The sequence below is a fragment of the Anthonomus grandis genome, chromosome 10 (assembly GCF_022605725.1).
Source record: "Anthonomus grandis grandis chromosome 10, icAntGran1.3, whole genome shotgun sequence".
Lineage (NCBI taxonomy): Eukaryota > Metazoa > Arthropoda > Insecta > Coleoptera > Curculionidae > Anthonomus > Anthonomus grandis.
In genome coordinates this window covers 22,038,086-22,061,214 of record NC_065555.1, presented here as the reverse complement: position 1 = coordinate 22,061,214, position 23,129 = coordinate 22,038,086, and the positions used below count along the sequence as shown (strand labels likewise).

Genomic DNA, 23,129 nt, shown 5'->3' with positions numbered 1-23,129 from the left:
ATACTTTGCTGCACTGTAACTCTTTGATAAGGAAATACAACTTATGATTGGGCCTCTAGGCGTATTCTGTTTCTATCTAAGGCTGTAAAACAGGAGGAATATTAGTGATACAACAGAGGGAATATATGACCACACCAATGTACTAAAACAAGCAATTAAGGCAGGATTATAGGACAATTCAAGGTTAATGGAAAGTTAAGCTTTAGATTTTAATCTGGTTAATGTTTATGAACCGCATGATTATCTCTATTAAACGTGACGAGAATCTATAGTTCAAGGATGGGATAGATATGCCAAATCCCACCCTGTTGCCCTTTTTTGAAGCATCAGAATAAATAAATGTATAGCGGATTTTTAAGTTGTTGGTTTCGTCTATAAATTTATTTCCTGTCATGATATCTCCCTTTTTTAAGTTACATTTTATAATTTTTAGAGACCCACTTAGAATGTTTAAGGGGATTTCGTAACATGGAAATTTTTCTCCTCTATAGAGTAAGGTTATGTATGGTCTGTAGCTTTGAAATGCAGTCACTAGATATGGAGTTTTATTGTTATTCCAAAACTCAGGTCTATGTATTATTTTAGATCTAATATTATTTATGATTTGAATAATAGGGTGATTTGTAATTAATAAAAATTTCGAAATTAGTTTGGAAGCCAGTAGTTTTCTCCTGTATTCTAGGTCTATCATAGATGCTTCCGCTAACAATGCCACTCTGGGCGTAGAGCGCATACATCCCATACATATGCGTAAGCCCTCATAAAACACCACGTCCAATCCATTCAGAGCCGTTCCTGCACATGGTTTAAAAAATATCGAACCGAAATCTAGATGAGATTGTACCAAAGCAAAAAAGGCAGTCAAGAGGGTGTTTGGGTCTGCACCCCACCATACTCTACACAATGCTCTTAGGACGTTCAGTGACTTTTTTGCTTTATTTTTAATTTTTAAGATGTGAGGTGGCCACTTTAGATTCTCTTGCAATACTATTCCCAAATATTTGACGTTTTGTTTAAAGGGGATAACTGAATTATTAATTTGTATGGGAGGTGGGGTGACACTTTTTCTCCCTCCAGTGAACCACATTGCTTCACACTTATTAATCGATAAGGATAGGTTATTTTCCCGGAGATATAAATCTATGCGTTCCAGGGCAATGTTAATTTTATTAATCATTGTAGCTACGTTTTTGCCCTTGATTATTACTGTCAAGTCATCGGCATATCCTATTACAAATGCATCCCCCAGGTTTAAGTCAAAAATGTTTTTTATATAAATATTAAATAGGATGGTACTCAAAGGGGAGCCTTGTGGAAGACCCATAGTTGTCAGCACTGGACCCAAGAATGACCCATTATTGCTCCTACAATACAGAAGTCGGTGTGTAAAAAGTTTGTAGATTACATTACACATATGACTGGGCACTTCCATGTTTTGTAGAGTATTATACATTTTATAGATGTTTACATTATCATATGCTGCTTTTATGTCTAAAAAGACTGCTATAACTGATTCAGAGGAAAGAAATGCATCATTAATATAAGATGTGATAAATGCAATATTGTCATATATGCCCTTTCCCTTACGGAAACCTGTCTGTCTATTTGAAAATTTTAGATCATGTTCCAGTTGCCAATCCAGACGATTCTTGAGCATAATTTCTAAAACTTTAGCACCACATGATGACAATACAATTGGTCTATAATTGTCAGGGTCCATTGGGTTTTTATTTGGTTTCAAAATACTAACAACATTGAATTTTTTCCAGGATATCGGTATTTCCCCTCCCATTAGGATTTTATTGTAGATATTTAAGAGAATTTGTTTAGCTTTAAAGGGCAGAAATTTGAACATTTGATAGGATACATCATCCATACCTGGTGCAGATGATTTCTTTTTATTTAAGGCCAGGTTTAACTCATTTAAGGAAAAAAGCAAGAAATTGTCATCTCCATTGGCCGGAACCAGATTGAAACTGGGGTCTATATTTATAACTGACATATTGTCTAAAATGGATTGCTTAAAATTATCCGAAATTACGTGATTAAATCTACTTATTTTAGAGTTGTTATTAAATTTTTTAATTTTCTTCCAAACATATGTGATACTCGAATTCCTATTTAAAGTGCCACAAAAAAGTTTGAATTTTTCTTTTTTTTTATGTTTTAGTTTTTTCCTAGTTATTGCAATTGTCTTTTTAGCCATAATATAGTTTTCTGTAGATGGGGCATTATTAAAATTTGTTATGGCATTTTTTCTTTCCCTAACCCAAGATGTACATTCATCATCCCACCATGGATTACCCCTCTTCATAGGTGTTCCAACCAATTTTATTGGAATTACTTGTTCAGAAACCTCAAAAATTATAGACATCAATTGGTCATAATCCAGATTATAATTAAGATCTGAGAGCTGTATTAAGAGTTTATCATGATAGGCTTCCCAATTTGCCCTTTTGAAGTTTCTGATATTATAAGGACTAGCAATATTATTATGTAAGTTAACATCACCGTTATCGTTAAGAATAACGCATATGGGAAAATGATCACTGTTACCACAGTCTTTAATAACATTCCATGTCGCTTGTATAGCTAATTTTCCGCTTACCAAAGTTAAATCTACTGCACTTGGTGTTGCAAGGGCTAGTTGGAACAAAGTTGGTGAGCCATCATTCAAAATCACAAGTCCATTATCTTGAATAAAATCACTGATAATTCTACCACCTTTATTAGGTGTGGCTTTATCCCATAAGGGATGATGGGAGTTAAAATCCCCCATGATTATTATATTTTTAGCATTATAAGAAATCAATTTACTTAAAACTTCAATAGATATATTGTTATGTGAATTACAATAGAAGTTGACCACTTGTAAATTACCTATCTCTACTATTATATATTGTGTGTTGTCTGATGAAAAAGTTTCGATTTCCTTAAAAATAAGATTTTTTTAATACAGGTGACCACTCCCCCATAACCGTCATGTCTGTCCTGCCTGATTGTAGCATATGTATTTAGATTGAAGGTGTCGTTAGTTTTTAGCCATGATTCATTTATTAAAACAATATCGGGACTTTCTTTATGCACAAGGCTAATTAAATTGTCCCTATTGGAATTTAAACTTCTCAGATTCCAGCAGATAATTTTTAGTTTATTTCTATTTAACATAAGGGTGTGAAGCAAGGTAGACTTTTAGGTTGAATCGGATTGAAAACTGGGATCAATATCCATGTCAAGGTTTTGGTTGTACAATATACTTTGGATTAATCTTTTATTATGTTCTGAGGTGTTTAAGATTGCATTAATAATATGCCTGACATCATCAGGGTAAGGAGGTTCTTGTAAATTATAAGTGTGAACTGCACTAGTACTAGGCAATGATGTATTTAAATTATTTTCTGAAATTTGTGGAAAAATGGGTGCTCTAGTTTCTTTTTAAGGTCTTGAATTGGGAAACATTAAATGTTCATTATGTGCTTTTTTTTCATAACCCTTATGGATTATGCGTTTTTTCCTATTGTTTTCAGTGACAACTTGTTGAAAAGATCTTTTTATAGGTGCTGTTTTTGCATGTTGTGTGCGTCTCTGTGATGGTTGGATTGTATTTTCTGAAGGGTCTTGTCTGGTTATATTTTGTAAGCTTGGGAATTCTGTAGGACGATATACAAATTCATCTCTTGAGATGTAGTTTTTTTTAATGATTTCGCTAGCATCATAAAAGGTAATATTTTCGAAAGCCATTAGTTCCTTAATATTTTTCTGTCTGGTGTACTCTGGACAGCTTTTGTCTGTTGACTTGTGTGGGTTTTTGCAATAGAAGCATTTAATTTCACAACAGGAGTGCTCCTCTTCATTGTTATTTTTTTCCTCTGCACATGTAAAACACCTCTCTTTGCCTTTGCAATTTGTACGAGTTTGTCGAGTATGTCCATAGCGCAAACATCTAAAACACTGTGTTACTGGAGATATATATATGGATACTGGTCTTTCGAGCCTATATAAATTTATAGATTTAGGAAGACAAACACCCTTAAAAGTAAAGAGGACTGACCCAGTAGGTTCATATACGGTTTCTTTATCTTTAACAATTCTACGATTCAATCTCCTGACTTCAAGAATTTCAACTGCACTATTTGTTTTGCAGCACTCTAAGAGTTCTCCTTCCCCTATTTCTAAATCTATCTGCCTGACTAACCCTTTGCATGTCACAAAATTAAAAGGAATGAAAATTTTATACCCTTTATTGAGTAAAGTTTTATTTTTTACAAAGTTATTTGCTGCTTGATAATTAATGAATTCTACGGAAATTCTATTTAGGCCTTTGTTTTTAATTTTTTTAACATCATTAAGGTTCAGGTTAAAGATATCTCTAGCAATTTTTATGTTATTAAACTTGCCTATACTGAAGCCCACTTTTTCAGTGGATTCTAGATAAACTAAAAATGGACCATTATCACTTTGAGAATAAAGAATTGGTTCTTTTTCAAGTTTGGTATTTGTAGAATCTTGCAGAATACCAGCATTACCTACAACACATTCCTCTGAACTTTTTACCTTAGGCAGGGGGGGCCGCCCCCCCCCCCTGTATCGCTCATATTACTTTAATTGAAAGCAAGAATTTAAGACAAGCATGCACAAAATGAAAAAATTCTAGCCAAAAAGCAGATGATGTAAGCCAAAACAATGAAAAGCCAATACAACGTATAATAAGCTCAACTTACCGTTAAACAACGTACACACAAACAATAAGAGATTAGAGGGAAAGAGTTAAAAACACTGCCTCCAAAAATCAATGTAGCCTCTAACGCGAACGAAGCCCGAATCGTGCGTTAAACGTTATTTCGACTTATAGAAAAATTCGAGATAGAGAAATTCGACTTATAGAGATAAAATATCATATAAACTTGATGATACCTTTTTTGGTAGTATAAAATATTCGAATTAGGGAATATTTCGAGATAAAGAAGTTCGAATTAGAGGAGTTTTACTGTATGTTTTTTTTTAAATATTTTGTGCATTTTAATATGAGTAGACGGAACATAAATATTTCCGGTAAGTGATTGTATTTTATAAATCATTCTAAATAAAAAAAAATAGGATAGGTTTCTGCTTACTTAAGGTGAGTTTTGCAAAATGATATTGTAAAAGTAGGTCATTGGCTATTATCCTGTTTTTTTTTTAGTATGTTAAAAGTCTTCCTAGTACTGTCACCCATTTAATCTGCTATAGTGATCAATGTGGGGGCCAGAACAAAAACAAAAATATTGCAAAATTGTTTGTGTATCTACCTGCCTAGAAAAAGTTGATCACAGGTTTTTTGAAATTGGGCATTCATACATGGATTGCGATCGCTCATTTGGCCGTATTGAGAAAGTTAAAAGAACTTTTGAGTCCGTTTTTGTTCCACAAGACTGGACCAAAATTATAAAAAAAAAAACACATCTAAAAAATTCACTGTGTACGAAATGCAAGAAACTGATTTTGTTTCATTTGAATATTTTAATAGTCTAATGATTGACCCAAAAAAAAGACACTGAAAAAAAACCGATAAAGTGGCGTGAGATAGTGTGGTTCCAATTCAAAAAAGAAAACTTTTTTTGTTTTTTGTATAGTAATGTAAGAACTTCTTACATTCCTATGAATCAAAGCGAGAACTGCTCAATGCTTAAAACCGGAAGACCATCTTGGTCGCTAAATGACAAAGTATTTAAGAGCCTATATCCCACTTCATTGAAGATTCCGTACCTAAAATGGGAAAATTTAAAGCAACTTCTACCTTTTATCCCACCCATTTATCATGATTTTTATTTAAATATGCCACATGAGATCAAAGGAAAGAAAAGCTCTAAGAAAAAAAGTCAGAAGACGGTTCTGGTTAACGATGAAGAAAATACAGAACTAGATGTAGACAACGACGGTATCGTGTCAGATTACGATGGTTAGACATATTTTAGTTAGTTTTTGCTGTAAATTTCGATAATTTGTTGTTTAATAAAGTGTTGTTTAATAAACCTTAATTATCTCAAGACAGTGGCAGACGCACTTAGACCCTTATGATTCTAACCCCTTCGTTTGCAGTACCCTAGAACTTGATTCGACACGGTCCACTAGAAGTATTGGAGAGGAACTGGGAATGAGCAATAAAACTGTTGCTCGTATCTGGAAAAAATATGGGTACAAATGTTTCAAGTACTCAAAAACTCAGGAAATATTTCCTGAAGACCAGTGGCGAATTTTGTGAAACCATGATGGAAAAGGCAAATGAAAACGAATATTTTTTAAAAAATATTTTGTTTTCTGATGAATCTTCTTTTCCATTACATGGCAAACACAATCCTTCCATTGTTCGGCAGGTATTTTGGGCGACAATGTTATAGGGCCATTTTTTATTGAGTTGCTGCAAAACCAAGTTCTTCCTGCCATTCAAATCCTACCTGATGTAGACCTGGGATCGGTTTATTTTCAGCAAGATGGCTGTCCTGCTCATAACGCGGCTAGGGTAAAATAATTTTTAACAAATACTTTTCCTAACCGCCTTATTAGTGGGACTGGCTATATTAAATGGCCTCCTAGATCTCCAGATTTGTCTCCAAATGACTTTTATTTGTGGGGTTACCTTAAGCAGACCATTTACAAGCATGAATTTAGTAGGCCAACAAATTTAGAGGAGTTGCGAAATAAAATTGTCAAAGGTGCCAATTTTACCTGAAACTCTTTTGGAGGTGCGAAATAGCTTTTACTATAGGTTAAGTTTGTTTATTAGAGTTTTATTTCTGATTTTTTTATTATATTTTTATCAGAATTGATATTTTATTTTTTATTAGAATAACGCTTTAATTTTCATTATGCAAAACACAGCATATAAAACATTTTAAGATTACAATTCTATGCGGGTTTTACACATTGTCATGTCTGTAAAACCCGCATTAGAATAAATATTTTAAAAATGCCTGGATTTTCGCGTAATATTTTGGGACATTTTGTCGCCAAACAACGCAGCTCCCACGAAAGTCAGATGTTTACTAATCCCGTCCTCGGGCCGGCACTGTACACGTGCGACGTTGCAAAATTTCGCCTCTATGCGGTTTCCTATAAGTAACGAACGAAAACACGATCTGTACTATACCAAATTACATATATAGCAGTTATAGAAAAAAGATAATAGGAAACCCGTGAGATGAAATGTACCATGAAATCTATCTTGAGATGGAAAAAAGCAATGACATAAAACCAAAAAAAAATAAAAATTAACACATTTTTCCTTTAAATTATAAGGAGATCATCTGTAACATGAGAAAATGCGATTTGATTTTGCTTTAAAACCAGCAATGGACATGCACTTAAGTGAATTCGGAAGTTCATTATACACCGAACCAGCATTAAAAAGAAAACATCTGTGAAACAAAGCAGAATGAAAACGAGGAGCCGATAATTTACTTATACATCTTAGATTGACGTTATGCACATCTCTTCAAAAACTGAATTTTTCACGAAGGTAAGAAGGGGAGGATGTACCAAGCAATCGATGCACGAAAACGGCCAACTGGTGAAGATAAAGATTCTCTACACGCAACCATCCAAGAGTACATATTTTTTCTGAAACTGTCATATTTTCTTCAAGTTAAAAATGAATCTACAGCACTGATTTTGAAGCTTCTGCAAATGATGACTTTATCTAAACAAGGAACATAAACAATGTTACAGTAGTTCATAATAGCAAGTATTAAGGTCTCGCATAATTTCTTGCATACTTTGTAGTTAATGATACTTCTATTAGCGTACAATGGGATTTTTTAATAACGTCAGAAACGTGCATTTTGTATCTTAAGTCCTCCTCAAAAATTACACAAGATTCTTAATGTAAATTATCCAAGACAATTTTTTTCTTATTTTTTGAAGAGAAACACATTACAGAACACTTGCTAGGATTTAATTTTAAATTATTGCTCGACGAGAAAGTTGAAACACATGACAAATTTTCATTTATTCTACTACAACTCCCCAATACGTCATCAGCTTTAAGAGAATAATAAATTTGCGTATCATTCGCAAAGCCCTGAATACTGCAATATTTAACAACCTTATACATGTCTGCTATGTACATTAGAAATAAGATAGGACCCAAGACGGATCCTTGTGGTACCCCAGAACCTATATAAGAGTGGTTTGACTGAACTTGATTTTCTAATACCACCAATTGCTTTCTTTCAGAAAGATACGACCTGAAGAAGTTTAATGAATTATTATCGAATCCATAATAGGTCGATTTTGCTAGAAGCAGGCTGTGATCCAACGTATCGAAAGCTTTAGAAAAGTCAATCAATACGAGGGCCGTAGTATCACCTCTATCCAAAACCTCAATGATTTCTTGAGTAAGTTTTAACGAGGCAAACGTGGTGCTGTGCCGCTTTCGGCAACCAGGCTGGCCCTGCGGGATTATGTTATTTATGATAAAGAAATCATAAATCTGTGGCTAAATAAACTTTTCCAAAACTTCACTACCACATTAAATTTAAGATCTAAAACTATTTTTAAAATTTCTGCTAGGCGAAATGAAAACTGGAGATCAGGACTAAATGTATGATTAAGAAAATATTCGAATCTCTCTGGGCTATAAACTGATAAAAAATAATCATTTATTTTGTCAGGATTTTGAAGGTTTACAGGTATAGAACGGTTAAAAGAATTTCTGAGACTAAGGTTTTTTATTGCTTTCCAGTTTTTTACTATTGCTGCTTTTTTGATGAAGTTCCAAATATGCTTTCTTTTCCCACCTAATCATCCCCACCACCGAATTTTGTAGTTGCTTGTAGAATAGCCAATCGGGTAAACTCTTAGACTTAAATCTCGATAACGCGTTATTTTTTTCTTTTATAAAGAGTTTAACGCTTTCGGTAATCCATGGAGTATAAGGTTTAAAAATCCTTGAGGTAGTAAATGGGGCATGTGTCTCAAATAATGGACAAATGTTGCTGGACAAATACTCGACTTTTTCACCCAAACCATAAATATGGTAAATATTATCCCAATTTATTTCTTCTAGATCAGCAAGAAAATCATTCCTGTCAAAAAATATATTAATATATTTTATTTGTTCATTTTCAACCTTAATCCTGACGTCACAAACTAGTGCATGATGATCGGAAATTAAAATCAGCATTCAGAGTATAAGAACGTAGGACACTTGTGGGTTTATTAAAATAAAATCACATCAAACAAAGTTTGTGTATTAGCTGCTACACGAGTAGGCTCATTTATTACCTGGGCCAAATCATATGCAAAAAATCAATCCAACAAAATATTGTTTGAAAAGCGTTTCACATTAGAATCACCGAGAATAATAAGATTATCATATTGTGAACATGCAAGGGATAAAATATTGTCAAAACAATTAACACAATGACGTAGATCTCCTCTAGGAGGCCTATAGAATGAGCCGATGAGAAAAAGTTCCTTTCCTAAAACGTAATTTAACGATTAAACACTCGAGAGAAAGGGAGAAATCAAAATCCTCCAAGGTTAAAGAGCTTTCAAGAGACTGGATCGACATTTGCTACTTTTTGTTTTATATTCTTAGAAAAAAATAATAATTCTTACATTTTAAAATAGGGTGCCATGACTGCATTAAATGTTTTAATTTTTAACCAAGTAATCACGGAAATATAGTTTTTATTAAATTTTATTTCTTAAATCTTTTACACGCTTTTTTAAAATATCCCAACCAGTATTTTTGGCACTTACCTTAAATAGCACGTTATTGAATTGCATTTTTTTTTTTGCAATAATTTAATATGTTATTTTAAAATCAGTTGACTAATAATCTCAAAAAAAGAAAGTCGCGTAGGTAAATGCATTTATTTAATAAGAGTATAATTTAATAATAAAGTGGATCTTTAATTTAAGGAGCGCAAGTAAATGGTAATATTAAATGGTAATAAAAAAAGGGGCTGCGTAAGTGATCCTAGTCAAAACTAAAGATTCCACGCCCAAATTATTGACCACAAGTCATTAATTAAAAACATTATTGGAGAATTCGAGTCTTCTTAAAAACTCTGGTTTTGCACCGAGTAGAATTCATCTGTTTGAACCCTCCCATTATCAAGCCGGGTAAAAGTGAATGTAGATAAAAAAAAGTATTTAAAGAACAAAAGTGTAAGAACTAAATCTATAAAATCAGATTCTTTATTTATGTTTAAAATCTATTTTTCTATTTTTTAGACAGCAAATACTCCAATCAGAGCATCAGAACATGCAACAGAGCAGACGGCACGCAGTCCCACACCACCGTTCAAGAACCACCGGTGTTCATCAAGAATTTCTTCGCTGACAAAAAATAGCCATTAAGGAAGTAGGTAACTAACAGAAAACTGGCAAAAAGCAGTCGTGAGCATGTCATTAAAGAGGAGGAGAAAATCTGGAATCTGGACAACGTGATCGATCAAACGGTTGACCCTTTAATTATTATTTCACGGGCTGATGATAGCTCTTTATCAGATGATAAACATTATAATTTTTTATAATTTAATTATATATTATTTATAGATAATATTTAAAAAAATAGTTATGTCATTTTATTATTGTTTATTTAAATTAGATAAAAAACACAATCTGGTATAATTAAAAACATAATTTTTAATATTTATTTTTATATTTTTTTAACTATAATAATATTTATATATTTTTTTACTGTCAACAAAATTATTATACTTGGTGTAATTTATATTAATAGTACCATTCCTCCAAGCCTTTTTTGTACCAATTTCATTGTTTATCCGATCGGATAACAATATAAAAAGCTCATAAACCGATCCAAAACTAGGCAAAGCAGGTACCCTTAAGCCTGTACCCTTTTGCATACTTATAAGGTTTTATTACTCTCTACCTATTTGAAATAGATTATAGATCGCCAAAAAACAGCTTAGGCTACGGTTACAGTGCAAGCGCGAATAACAGTTACAAGTCTAGTAAGTAATTTGCTGGATTTCGCGCGAAAAAGGAGTGATTTCTGGTATTTCTAAAATTCACGCGATTAAAAGCAATTTCATGAATTTTAACTATTAAAGCACAGGTCGTGAACGACATTAATTTGAAGATATGGATATCGAAGAATTTTATCTAGTTGAGAATTCAGTATTGAAATTAATAACATTTAATAAAAGAAATACGCGGTTCTGGGTCAACGAAATATACGCAAGTCATCATTTAAGCGAATATTACCAGATTTTCGAAGAGTTAAAATTGCAACCGATAAAGTTCTTTGAATATTATCGAATGAGTTACGACACGTATTCTTATATATTGAACACAATAGGGGAAGTAAGAAAACAGAGCAACTTCAGGGAATGTATTTGTCCATCCGAAAAACTAACAGTAACATTAAAGTAAGTAATACTCGAAGTGCAGCAAATCTTATATTAATTTTAAACGTTTTCATTTTCGAGGCCAAGTTTATCGCGTTTTGATGAATTGGAGTGCTGGGGTACGGAAGGTGGAGAACAGAGTGATGGCGAAGATAACTTATACCAACTCGAGTTGGCTGAAGCAGGTGACTGAGGAGTAGTATTAATAGCAGTGGCGGCTCGTGGTTAGGTGAGAGATGCGTTTTGCACATTCATCGATAAAATATAAAAGATTGCAAAAAAGGGGAGAAACGTGGAGAAATCAAAGATGTTTTTTAAACTAGACAAAATTAAACTTTTCCTTATAGCTTTCATTAAATGGTGTTTATATAGGTATTCTTATTAAAAAAAACTAGTATTAAGTCGGGTAAGACGCATCACCAAAATTTAACTGACTAACAAGTTAGGGACAATCTATTTGGAGCCAAATTAATTTATATAAAAATACTACTCCTGCTATTTTTCTTCTTTTTTCAATGTAAAAAATTGATGAAAAGAACGTATGAGATATCAAAATAGTATACAGTAAGTTTTTTTATAATAAAAGTACCTCAAAAACTTGTTTGTATTTTTTCAATGGCGTATTTTAATACTTTTCATAAAAGGAACTCCATATAATAGCACAATAGTCTAAATAACTCCTAAGATATCCATTATAAAGAATTGTTGAGGTTGTTTGATTTTGAAAACCACGAGAGTTTCGAACTACACTGCCGTACAAGTCAAAAAAGTACTATTTTTTTTGACGAAAATGGGTTTTTTATACTCCACAGCCAAGTGGATTCCATATCTATCTGCGAAAATGAAAAATGCATGTTTTATGGGACTATTACTTGAATTTTTCCAAGGAAAAAGACGTAAGTGATAAACGGAATCTGAGGGAGCATTATCAATTTTTATTGAAAATATTTTATCCGGTATGAAAATATAAAATTTTAATATGTATTTGGAAGAAAATCGTTTTCGTGGATTTTCTCCGTTCCAAGCTGAACAGACTTAAGTACTTTTTTGACTTGCATTTTGTATCCTTTGAAGTTATAAATTTAATGTGTTTGTTAAATTTTAGCTCGCGATCAAAAATTACTCCAAGGTCCCTAAATTATGCCACTCTTCTTAATTCTCATAAATTAAAAAGACTAAACGAGTTATAGCTTTATTAAATGGTGTTTATATAGGTATTCTTATTAAAAAAAACTAGTATTAAGTCCAGATATGTGTCTGAAAACAGCCCCTTTTTGACATTTTACCTTCCAAAAATATATCAAATAAACATAAAAAGAACATGCAATTTGCGAACTTTTGCCAACCAAAATTTTGCCTTGTACTTTCCCGACTGTTTAGAATTTAAACAAAACAGGAGCGTACTCTTATGACCTTGTTCACCTAGATTTCGGTACTTAAATGTGAAATTAACTGCATACACATATAGTATTTTAAACTTATACATTATAATAAATATATACATATATATATATTTTTTTTTTTAATATTTATAATTACATTGTAACATATAATAGTTATTTTTTGAAGATTAAGTTTATTCTTCGATTTTTTTTGGCTGCAAATTTGTCTATAACCATCTCGTTGAAGTTTACAGTTTGCGTGACGATTTGCTTTTATCTTGAAAGCATCGATAGTGCTACCAGACGTTCTTCCACCATAGAATTACGTAAAAATGTTTTGATGCGCTTTAAAGTGGAGAAAGAACGTACGAAGAAAAAATAAAACTAAAAGAGGAAGAGCGGCCGTTGCCCGATATTTTAATAGAAAAGTGTGGTTCAAGCCGTGGAAAATCATATAAAAGAATTTTTACTCCAGATATTTATTCGGTCAAATTATTTTCTATGAGTAATTTTAAAAAAGGTATTGCTCCTTGTATCTCCCTGCAGTCTGATCTGGAGTAAATCACTGAAAGCTCTGTTTTTAAATGCTCCTTATCAAAATTGGGGTATGAATCGCAAGTTACTTTTAATTTTTTATCAGGAAAATAATTAATATAGTTAGCGAACTGGTCAGAATACAGCAATGAAGCAGCTAATAAATGATTTTTAAAATGAAATCTATCCTTAGCGCAATTAATAATTATGTCACAAACTTCTAACGCAGCAATGCGGTGATCGAATTGACTGTCATATTTTCTTTTTCTTTTAGGAGGTCCTACTTCACATTCAAGCAAGGATGCAATATCTTTGGCTTCATTAATAATTTCGTCAATTGAATTTCTTACTGTCGTAATGCTCTGCTCAAAAACTTGTATTTTGTGGTTGATTTCTACAGGATTAATTTTTCGTTTTTGTAATTCGTTGTACAAGATATCGGTGTGTGGCATAATACGGTGAAAAAATGTTAGCCAGAAAATAAACTTTGAATCCTGTAACATTCTTCTTATTGAGGAAGCTGCGGTACATGCCATTGAGTTAATATATGAATTTTTTATTTCTTCCATGCATTCAAGCATAGATTCCCGATGTTCAAATACGATGTTAACTGTTCTAATATTAAAATTCCAACGTGTTGGTGCTCCGTGGGGAATTCTTTTCCCAACAATTCTATTAAGCACAGCTACGCGCTGCGGAGAATTTTTAAAAAATAAAGGAATTTCCTGAAGACTGCCAAAAAAAACTCGAACTTGGGAGCTCTCAGATGCTGCCTTAGACATTATTAAATTCAACTGGCGCGCATAGCAGTGTACAAAATGAGCAAATTTGTACTGATCTTTGATTCGCGCCTGAACACCAGTATTTCTGCCACTCATTACTGCTGCTCCATCGTAGCTTTGAGCTATCAACTTATCCTTAGAATTTTCTAAAATCGGGTCTAAGACACTGCGAATATCAGCAGTCAAACTTTCTGCATTTAAATTTTGTGGCTCCAAATAAGTCCAGAACCGTTCAACCGGATCCCCATTTTGGATATATCTAAAAATTACAACCATTTGAGATTTGGCTGACACATCCGTTGTTTCATCTGCTATAACGGAAATATATGGAGCTGTGCGAATCTCGTCTAACATTTTTTCGTGGCAAACTTCCAATATACAATCCAAAATGTCATTTTGAATATCTTTTGATATACCTTTAAATACACTCGAGTCTTTTAAATGTTCCGCCACTGTTTTATCAAGTTCAGCTGTAAAATTTATCAGACCACGAATAATACCTGGGTTTTCCGATGTCAAAGTTTCATCGTGGCCCCTAAGCGCAAGCTCGAATAATCCACAAAATTTTATGCAGTCAATAATTTTAGATAACACATACCTGTTTTTTGTTACGCTCTCGTTATATAATCGAATATTTGTCCAATAGGCACTGTCCAACTTTTCACGAATATTAACACTACCCAACAAACCTAGATTCATTACATTGTTTAAATGATTTCTCGATGTTTCGTGGCGTTTAATTTTTTCACTTAGATGCACCAGGTCAGTTACACCAACTACAGTCCAAGATTTGTCCCCACCAAATAAAAGACACGGAAAACCAAAAAGAGCATTTTTTTTTATTACATCCGCATATCCAGTTATTTCTAGCATAAATATCTGGAGTAAAAATTCTTTTATATGATTTTCCACGGCTTAAACCACACTTTTCTATTAAAATATCGGGCAACGGCCGCTCTTCCTCTTTTAGTTTTATTTTTTCTTCGTACGTAAATTGGGAGAATTGTTTTATATTAATCAAATTATACACCACATTCATTTTTAGAGTATAGAGATCAGCTGACACAGCACAACACACAACGCAAAAAAAACAACCAACAACTAAATGCAAAACCGTCAACAGTCAGCAGAATTACTGCAAATGTTTGCAGCTCCGTTCCGACTTAAAATTCGCTATCTAAACTTATGGCGAAGTGCGGTGCGGGGCGAGGAAAAGGGCTCAACGCGGAGCACAGAACTCGAATGTGGTCCAGCTAGGTTGCGTTAATGGCATTGTAACTGTAGTGATTGGCACGCCAACAGTTTTTACTTGGCCGACTGTAATAATCAGGTGTTCGTTCGGGGCGCGTTTGAGCGCGGATTGAAGGCATTGAGACCTACTATATGGCGTTCTCGGCCGAAAATATACTGTTTTATTATTTTGTTAGGTTTTAATTTTATTTTACTTAGAAAAATATTAAATAATTTCAAAAATAGTTAATCTGTATGAAAATGTTGGGGGTTCTGCAGCTCTTATGTACTAGCCGCCCCTGATTAATAGTAAAATACGATACATGGGCCGCGGAAGAACTACTTGCATAAATAATATTTTTTGGTGGTTGAGTTTTGTGGGACGTGATTTCGTTAAGGAGGACTTGTCTTAGTTGTAACTGTATATTCAGTTTCCTTTCTTGTTTCACATTTTTTAAATGAGACAGTAAGCTCATTAAGAAGTAGTGAAGTATCCCTTGGTGTCATTTGAGCTCCCAAAAAATGCAAACTCTCAAAGTGTGGCCAAGAAGAACCACTTTTTTCCCCTCCTGTCGCACCGGACTGTTTATATTTAAAATATTTTTGAAATTCTCTTCTAAAACTATCTCGTAACCTTTTCCATTTAGTTTTTTGCCATTTCACCTAAAAAAAAAAATATTTAGGAACTGCAGCTCCAAACGCGAAGAAAGTCTTTAGTAACTCCTCATCTCTCACACTGTCGATGCGCTCGATCTCTGTATGAGAAGGAAACTTTAAGTTGGGAAAAAAATTGCCCTATCAACAAAATACATATTTAGGCTGGGTTATTTTTGCAAAAACCACAAAAATTCTAGAAAATGGAACCTTTCAGGTCAATCATCTTCTAAAAATCCACGATGAATATCAAAAACTTGGTGATTCATTTGCAATGAAAAAAAGGCCGCTTAATCCGGAAAATCGATTTAATAAGAACCTGCAATTAAAAGTAGATTATAACAAGTTTATTAATGAATATTTGTAATGAATGTTTGTACATAATAATAGTGGCGATAATAAAAATTTTTACCTCACCATTGTTTCCTACAAGAAAATAGTAATAGAAATACCACTATATAGTAATAGAAATAGATATAGTAATAGAAAAAACCACCAAGCTTCGTGTGGTGTTTAATGGATCTGCCTTACTGTTGCCTTGAGTTACTACCTCAGCTTATTCTCTTAATGATATTACTCCAAAGGATTTTCAAGTGCAACCTGACTTACATGACATTTTCTGTAGATTTCGGCTCTTTAAGTCTGTACTACCGATATAGAGAAAATGTACAGGCAAATAAAAATATTGAATTATCTACAGTTATATATGGAACTAATAGTGTTCCATATCTCGCTACTAGGGTATTAAAGGAAATTGTTGAAAGAAATATTTCGCAATATCCACATGCGGCTGATGCACTGCTCAATCAATGTTATGTTGATGACATTTTAGCTGGGTGTGATAATCATAATGATCTGGGATCGATTTATTCTGAATTAACTAATTTATCAAAATCCGCAAATTTTACATACATAAAAGGTGCTCTAATACCCCTCATTTCCTTAAAAAATACAAAAACAAAAATATAAATAATAAAAATTTTAGGTCTATCTTCGAATTCTCAAAATGATAAATTTTCGATCACTATTCCCAAAATTTTAAATAAATCTGTAGTAACTAAAAGAGAGGTACTCTCAATGATAGCTTAGATGTTTGATACCCTTGGTTTAATTTGACCTGTCATTAGAATTGGTAAAATTTTAATGCAACAAATTTGGTTGTCAAAATTGTTGGGATGAATTTCTAAATCAATCTCTTCCTAAAGAATGGCACAATTTCGCTAACAATATTTGCTATTTAGAAAATTTACAAATACCTCGCTGTCTATTTCAGAATAAAAATATTTTAAAAATTGAGATACAAGGATTTGCTCATGCAAGCATAAAAGCTTATGCCGCATGAATTTATCTTTAGATAATTTATACTGATAATTCAGTTTTATGTAATTTAGCAACTTCGAAGTCACGAGTTACTCAAATAAAAACAGTTTCTCTTCCAAGATTTAAATTATGTACAATGCATCTTTTATCAAAACTTATTAAAAAGATTATTTCAATTTTTTTAAATAAAATAATATAAACTCGGTAAATCTCTGGACCGATTCCCAAATAGCATTGTATTGGATTCAGTCACATGCCTCACGATGGTCTGTGTTTGTGGCCAATAGAGTTTCACAAATCCAAGAATTAACCAAGTGGTAACCAAATAAGTGGCGTCACATTAAGTCTTCAGAAAACCCTGCTGATTTGTTATCATGAGGTGTTTTAGATCATGACATTTTAAAGTCAAGATTATGGTGGAATGGTCCTAGTTTTTTGCAAGATGCTACAAGCATAAATAATTTCAATACCAATGTTAATATAACAAATCCACCTGAAGAGAGAAAAATCTCCTTAGTTATTACAAATGAAAATAAAAACACTTTATGGTCTGATTTATGATTAAAATTTTCACGGTTACAATGAAGTGGCATATATTATTCGTTTTACAAATAACTTGAAGCCAAATTTGCAAAAAGTGAAAGGATTTTTAACTGTTAAAGAATCCCAAGTTGCTCTTGATACAATCAAAAATATACAATCCGAACATTTCTCAAAAGAAATCTCTGAAATTAAAAATAATAAGCCACTATTGAATAAAAACTTATTAATGTTAAACCCATTTATTGATCGTCTCGGTTTTCCCTGTGTTGGTGGTGGGTTGGAAAACGCTAATATTCCCCATCGACAAAAACATCCTATTCCTCTGCCTTCACATAACCACATAGCAACTCTTTTGCTCAAACAAGAATACATTCGTTAAGGTCAGGCTGGACCTCAAAATGTGTATCTAATTCCCGATTGACTTATTGGCGATTAAATGGTTTGCGTGAAACCATACTTATAATAAGAAAATGTGTAATATGTTATCGATTTCGAGCTCGCTCAATTCAACAGATTGTGGCTAATTTACCTAAATATACGGTTAATATTTCTCGACCATTTGAAAAAGTAGATGTAGATTTTAACGGACCGTTTTTAATGAAATCTTCCAAGCTAAGAAAAGCACCAATTACTATATGTATAAACATTTATATTATAAATGTTTTTAGCAAAGTGTGTATGAGCACAAAGGCTGTTCACATAGAATTGATGTCTACCTTATCCACTGACTATTTTTTGATGACACTAAAACGATTTATTTCCCACCGTGGTAAACCCCGTATAATTTTTAGCGATAATGCTACAAACTTCTTAGGATCTCGAAATTATATTGAAGAATTCTATAACTTTATTAATGAAAAGGAACACTCTGATGAGATAGGTGAATTCTTCTATCTACTAAACAAATCGAATGGAAATTTATTCCACCTCGTAGTCTTCGCTGGGGAGGTATGTAGGGATCTGCGATTAAAAGTGTTAAATATCACTTGTATCGACTTCTAGGTCCTGCTCATTTAACTTTTGAAGAATTAAATACAATTCTTACACAAATTAAGGCTATTCTTACTTCCCGCCCTCTCTGTCCACTTTCAAGTGACACATCAGACCTTCAGTGTCTAACTCCAGGTCATTTCCTAATTGGCTGACTGCATATCCTGAAAGGAACTTGACAGATATTCCTGAAAATAGACTCTCGTTTTTCCAAAGGTGTACTCAAATACAGCAAGTTTTTGGAAGCGCTGGTCAACTGATTACTTAAATAGATTACAGAATCGCCCTAAATGGTTTACTCCCACATCAAATCTTTAAGTTAAATGATATTGTTTTACCACCATTAAAATGGCCATTAGCTCGAATAATTGAAGTGATGCCTGGAGCTGATGGAAATGTAAGAGTGGTAAGGGTTAGAACTCAAGATGGAATCTTTATCAGAACTATCACTAAGCTATGTCCTCTTCCTATTCAGGAAGAAACTGAATGTTAAACTTTAATTTTTCTTTTCTCTAATATATATTTTTTTAAATTTATTTTGCTCTATTCTTATCTCTAAACTGAAATTTTGAAGCAATTGCTTCAACGGGGCAGAATGTTGTGAAAACCACAACACTGTCAAAATCACAATTAAATATTTGCAACAAATACGCTATTCCTTAATGAGTTCATATTCCCTAGTATGAACCGTGCTTAACGATTGCACAAGAAAGTCTTTAGTAACTTCTCATCTCTCACATTGTCGATGCGGTCGATATCTGCATAAGAAATATTTCTGGAATTTCTAAAAATAGTAAAAAGTTTAAATATTGGCTTTTTACTAGCAGTTTTTCTATAGTACTGCATGTGTTGTTAAAGGTGAAAGTAAGTTTAGTATTAGAAGTTTCCTGTACCCGTAAATATAAGTGTTGGGTAAACAAATGTGAAGTATTATGCAGTTGAGTAGTGCTGCGTAAAAAAGGACTTTTTTTTACAATATTAAAGGGATGTAAAGAAGTAACCCTTAATGGTATTCTAATGTAACTTTTGCCTTTCCTGGGATAAACTTCAACCTATGGTTGTGGTCCTTCGAAATCAAAAGTAGAATCAGTTGCTGGGTTCTACGTGGTGTAAGATTAAGTGTTGCCCTCCCCTTAAATGTTGGTGATTCAGGAAAACCCAATGTGAAAACCCCAAAAATGAATAGTGGAGGGGTATCCACTATTCATTCAGAATGTCACATAGCGCAATAAGAAATATCATATATGAAACTTGTACAACTATATAAAAATTGCAGCCTCAGCACTTGCCTCAGCTTATGACAAGTGGAATTTCCCTCATGGTGTTGGTTCCATTGACGAAAACATATCCGGAGTAAACGCCCTAAAAAGTTGGCAACTGTTTAATAATTAGAAACAGTTCTTTTCCATAGTACTACAGGCTGCAGCCGACGCAAATTATAAATTACTTTACATTCATGTGGGTACATATGGCAAGCAAAGCCATGGCGGAACATTCGCTCCTTTCACATTATATGAGCAACTAGAACGAGAATATTTTGTTCCAGAAGAGAAAAAACTTCCTAATTCCGAAATAGCCCTTCCACACGTTTTACTAGGTGATGATGCATATCCTCTAAAATCCTATTTAATGAAACCATATTCTAAACGCAATCTTTCACGCGAAGAAGAAATATTTAATTACAGACTGTGACGGAGTCGAAGAACAGTAAAGTGTTCATTGGGATTAATGGCATCAAAGTGGAGGCTGCTTAATAAACCTATAATTATATTAAAATTACGAGACAGTTTGACCGCTAACCAAAATTCTTTTTTTTAATTCTTGACGCGTGTTTCGTTAACGGTGTTAACATCTTCGGGAGAAGTTTTAATCTTCTCCCGAAGATGCTCTCGTAATTTGAGTGTCACACCAAAGGTTCCAACCACAGGACTATAACAAACCTACAGAATGTCATCCTGATAAGATTGATTTAATAGTCAAATGTATTTGCGTATTATTTAGTATTGTTATAGACAAAGAAAGTGTCAACCAGTCCAATGTATTGTAACTCGAACTATTAAATTGACAGAGTAAGCACAATTTCATATCAAGTGTAAACAATAGATCTGCTAATAAAGCATACAATGTACAAGATACATTTAAATTTTATTTTAACAGTAAAATCGGTGCAATACCACAGCCGTATATTAATACATAATATACAGTACATCCCAAAAGTTATGTCTAAATTCATTTAAAATTCAAGGGTATGTTCGAAAAAAAAACGCTCGGCCCCGTCGATTTTTATTTCAAGTTGCGCAATTTTGTACGTGAAGTTTGTATATACAGGGTTGCTCAAAAATAAATTACGACCATCAACTTCGTTTTTTCAAATGAAAGCACCTTTTTTTATTTCATCTTTGAATTTCGCGTGAAATTCTACGTATGTTTCATACGTCATGTCCTATACGTAGATTGTAGATTGAGAAGGGAGTCGTTTCGGCTGATCCGCCGCTCAGCACTGCTACCTGTGAGATATTTTGTGCATAACTCTACTTGTCTTAGTTTGTCTCAAAAAGTCTTAGACTTCTGCCGTACAAAGCTATATTTTTGGGAGGTAGTTGTCCCACTTCTTGAGGTGTTGGTTGTACCCCTTCCAGGTACTTGAGCCTCTTGCAGAGTTGGGTCGGGCATTCACAGAGCAGGTGTTCTGCTGTTTCTGTGGCATTGCTGCAGAATCTACATTGGTCGTCCTCTGTTATACCTATTGCCTTTAGGTGATATTTCACTGGGCAATGACCGGTTAGGAGTCCGACTGCTGTTCTGATGTCTGATCTGTTCATGTCTAGGAGCTGTTCAGCTCTTTTTCTAGAAGTGGTTATAAACTTTTTTGCCTGTATTAGTCCTGGTGTGTCCTATACGTAAAGTCCTATACGTAAAGTCAATAGTTCAACATCGAAAAAAAGACGATTCATGTAACAAATAAAAAAAGAACAAAAATTAAGTTAAATGTTCAAAATGGTTGCCATTCACGGCTTGACAATATCCAAGGCGATCAATAAAGTCTCGTTGCATATTTTCAATCATTTCCGGAGTTATGGCGCGCACTTCTCTGCGAATTCTCTCTTTTAAGTCGTCTACATTATTTGGCCTATTAACAAATACCTTCGACTTGAGGTAACCTCACAAAAAAAGTCCATTGGTGTTAGGTCAGGTGACCTAGCAGGCCATTCGATCGGTCCTCTCCGTCCTATCCACCGATTGGGGAAAGTTTCATTCAAAAATGTACGCACAGTGGCAGCATAGTGCGGAGGAGCGCCATCTTGCTGGAAAATTAGTTCTTCGTCAGGATAGTCTGGGTCCAATGGATTTGGAAATACAGCTAGTAATACTGGAACTAATTCAAATTGGAGAAAATCGAGATACACTTGTCCCGTTAAAGTCTGTTCAAAGAAAAAGGGACCTAATACTCTTCCGCGCACTATTCCACACCAAACATTTAGTTTTTGAAGTACTGGGTGTATACCTCCATCATCCAATGCGGATTTTCTGTTGCCCAATATCGACAATTTTATCTGTTCACACTACCATTAAAACAGAATGTGGCTTCATCGGAAAAAATAATATTTATTACTAAATTATTATTTAGATTGCACATGTTTTGTAAGCGTTCACAAAACTCATTTCGCCTATCGAAATCTTCATCAAATAACTCTTGCACAGGAATAAGTTTGTAGGGGTGATATTTGTGCTTTTTAAATATTCGGTGAACTATAGATTTCGCCATGTGTAAATTTGCCTCAATCTGCGACAGAGGAGTGCATGGATTTTCTTCCAAAGAAAGCAAAACGTCAATTCTCTAAATTTAGCCTTTATTCTACTCATTACCTTTTGACATATCGAAGGACGATCAGGATGGATTTCATTGAATAATTGAGCAGCTTCTCTTTGAGTACGTGTTCTATCACCAAACCCAACCATGCACAGAATTTCTATTTTTTCTCGTTCCGTTAACTTTACCATTGTGTAAACCGTAACTTTGCTCGTACACTTCACAATATCTGTTTGGCGTACAACTGTCATACAGTTTCTATGAAAATACACGGTCACCAGCCAACAATAAAAAAACACGAATGAATGGAATTTTGCCCTGTCTAAGAATTCTCAGAGATAAGGTGATTCGTAAGGTGAACTTCAATAATAATGTTTGGTCATCTTGTTTTCGATAACTGTTGACTTTAGGTATAGGACATGATGCATGAAACATACGTAGAATTCCACGCGAAATTCAAAAATGAAATAAAAAAAAGGTGCTTTCATTTAAAAAAATGAAGTTGATGGTCATAATTTATTTT

At 33.5% G+C, this 23,129-nt stretch overlaps 1 protein-coding gene across 1 annotated transcript in view; it reads right to left on the bottom strand.

Annotated features, from left to right (window-relative positions):
- The window catches only part of LOC126740950 (conserved oligomeric Golgi complex subunit 6), a 67,881-nt gene that overhangs the window by 19,921 nt on the left and 24,831 nt on the right, over positions 1-23,129 (bottom strand). The window lies entirely within an intron of this gene.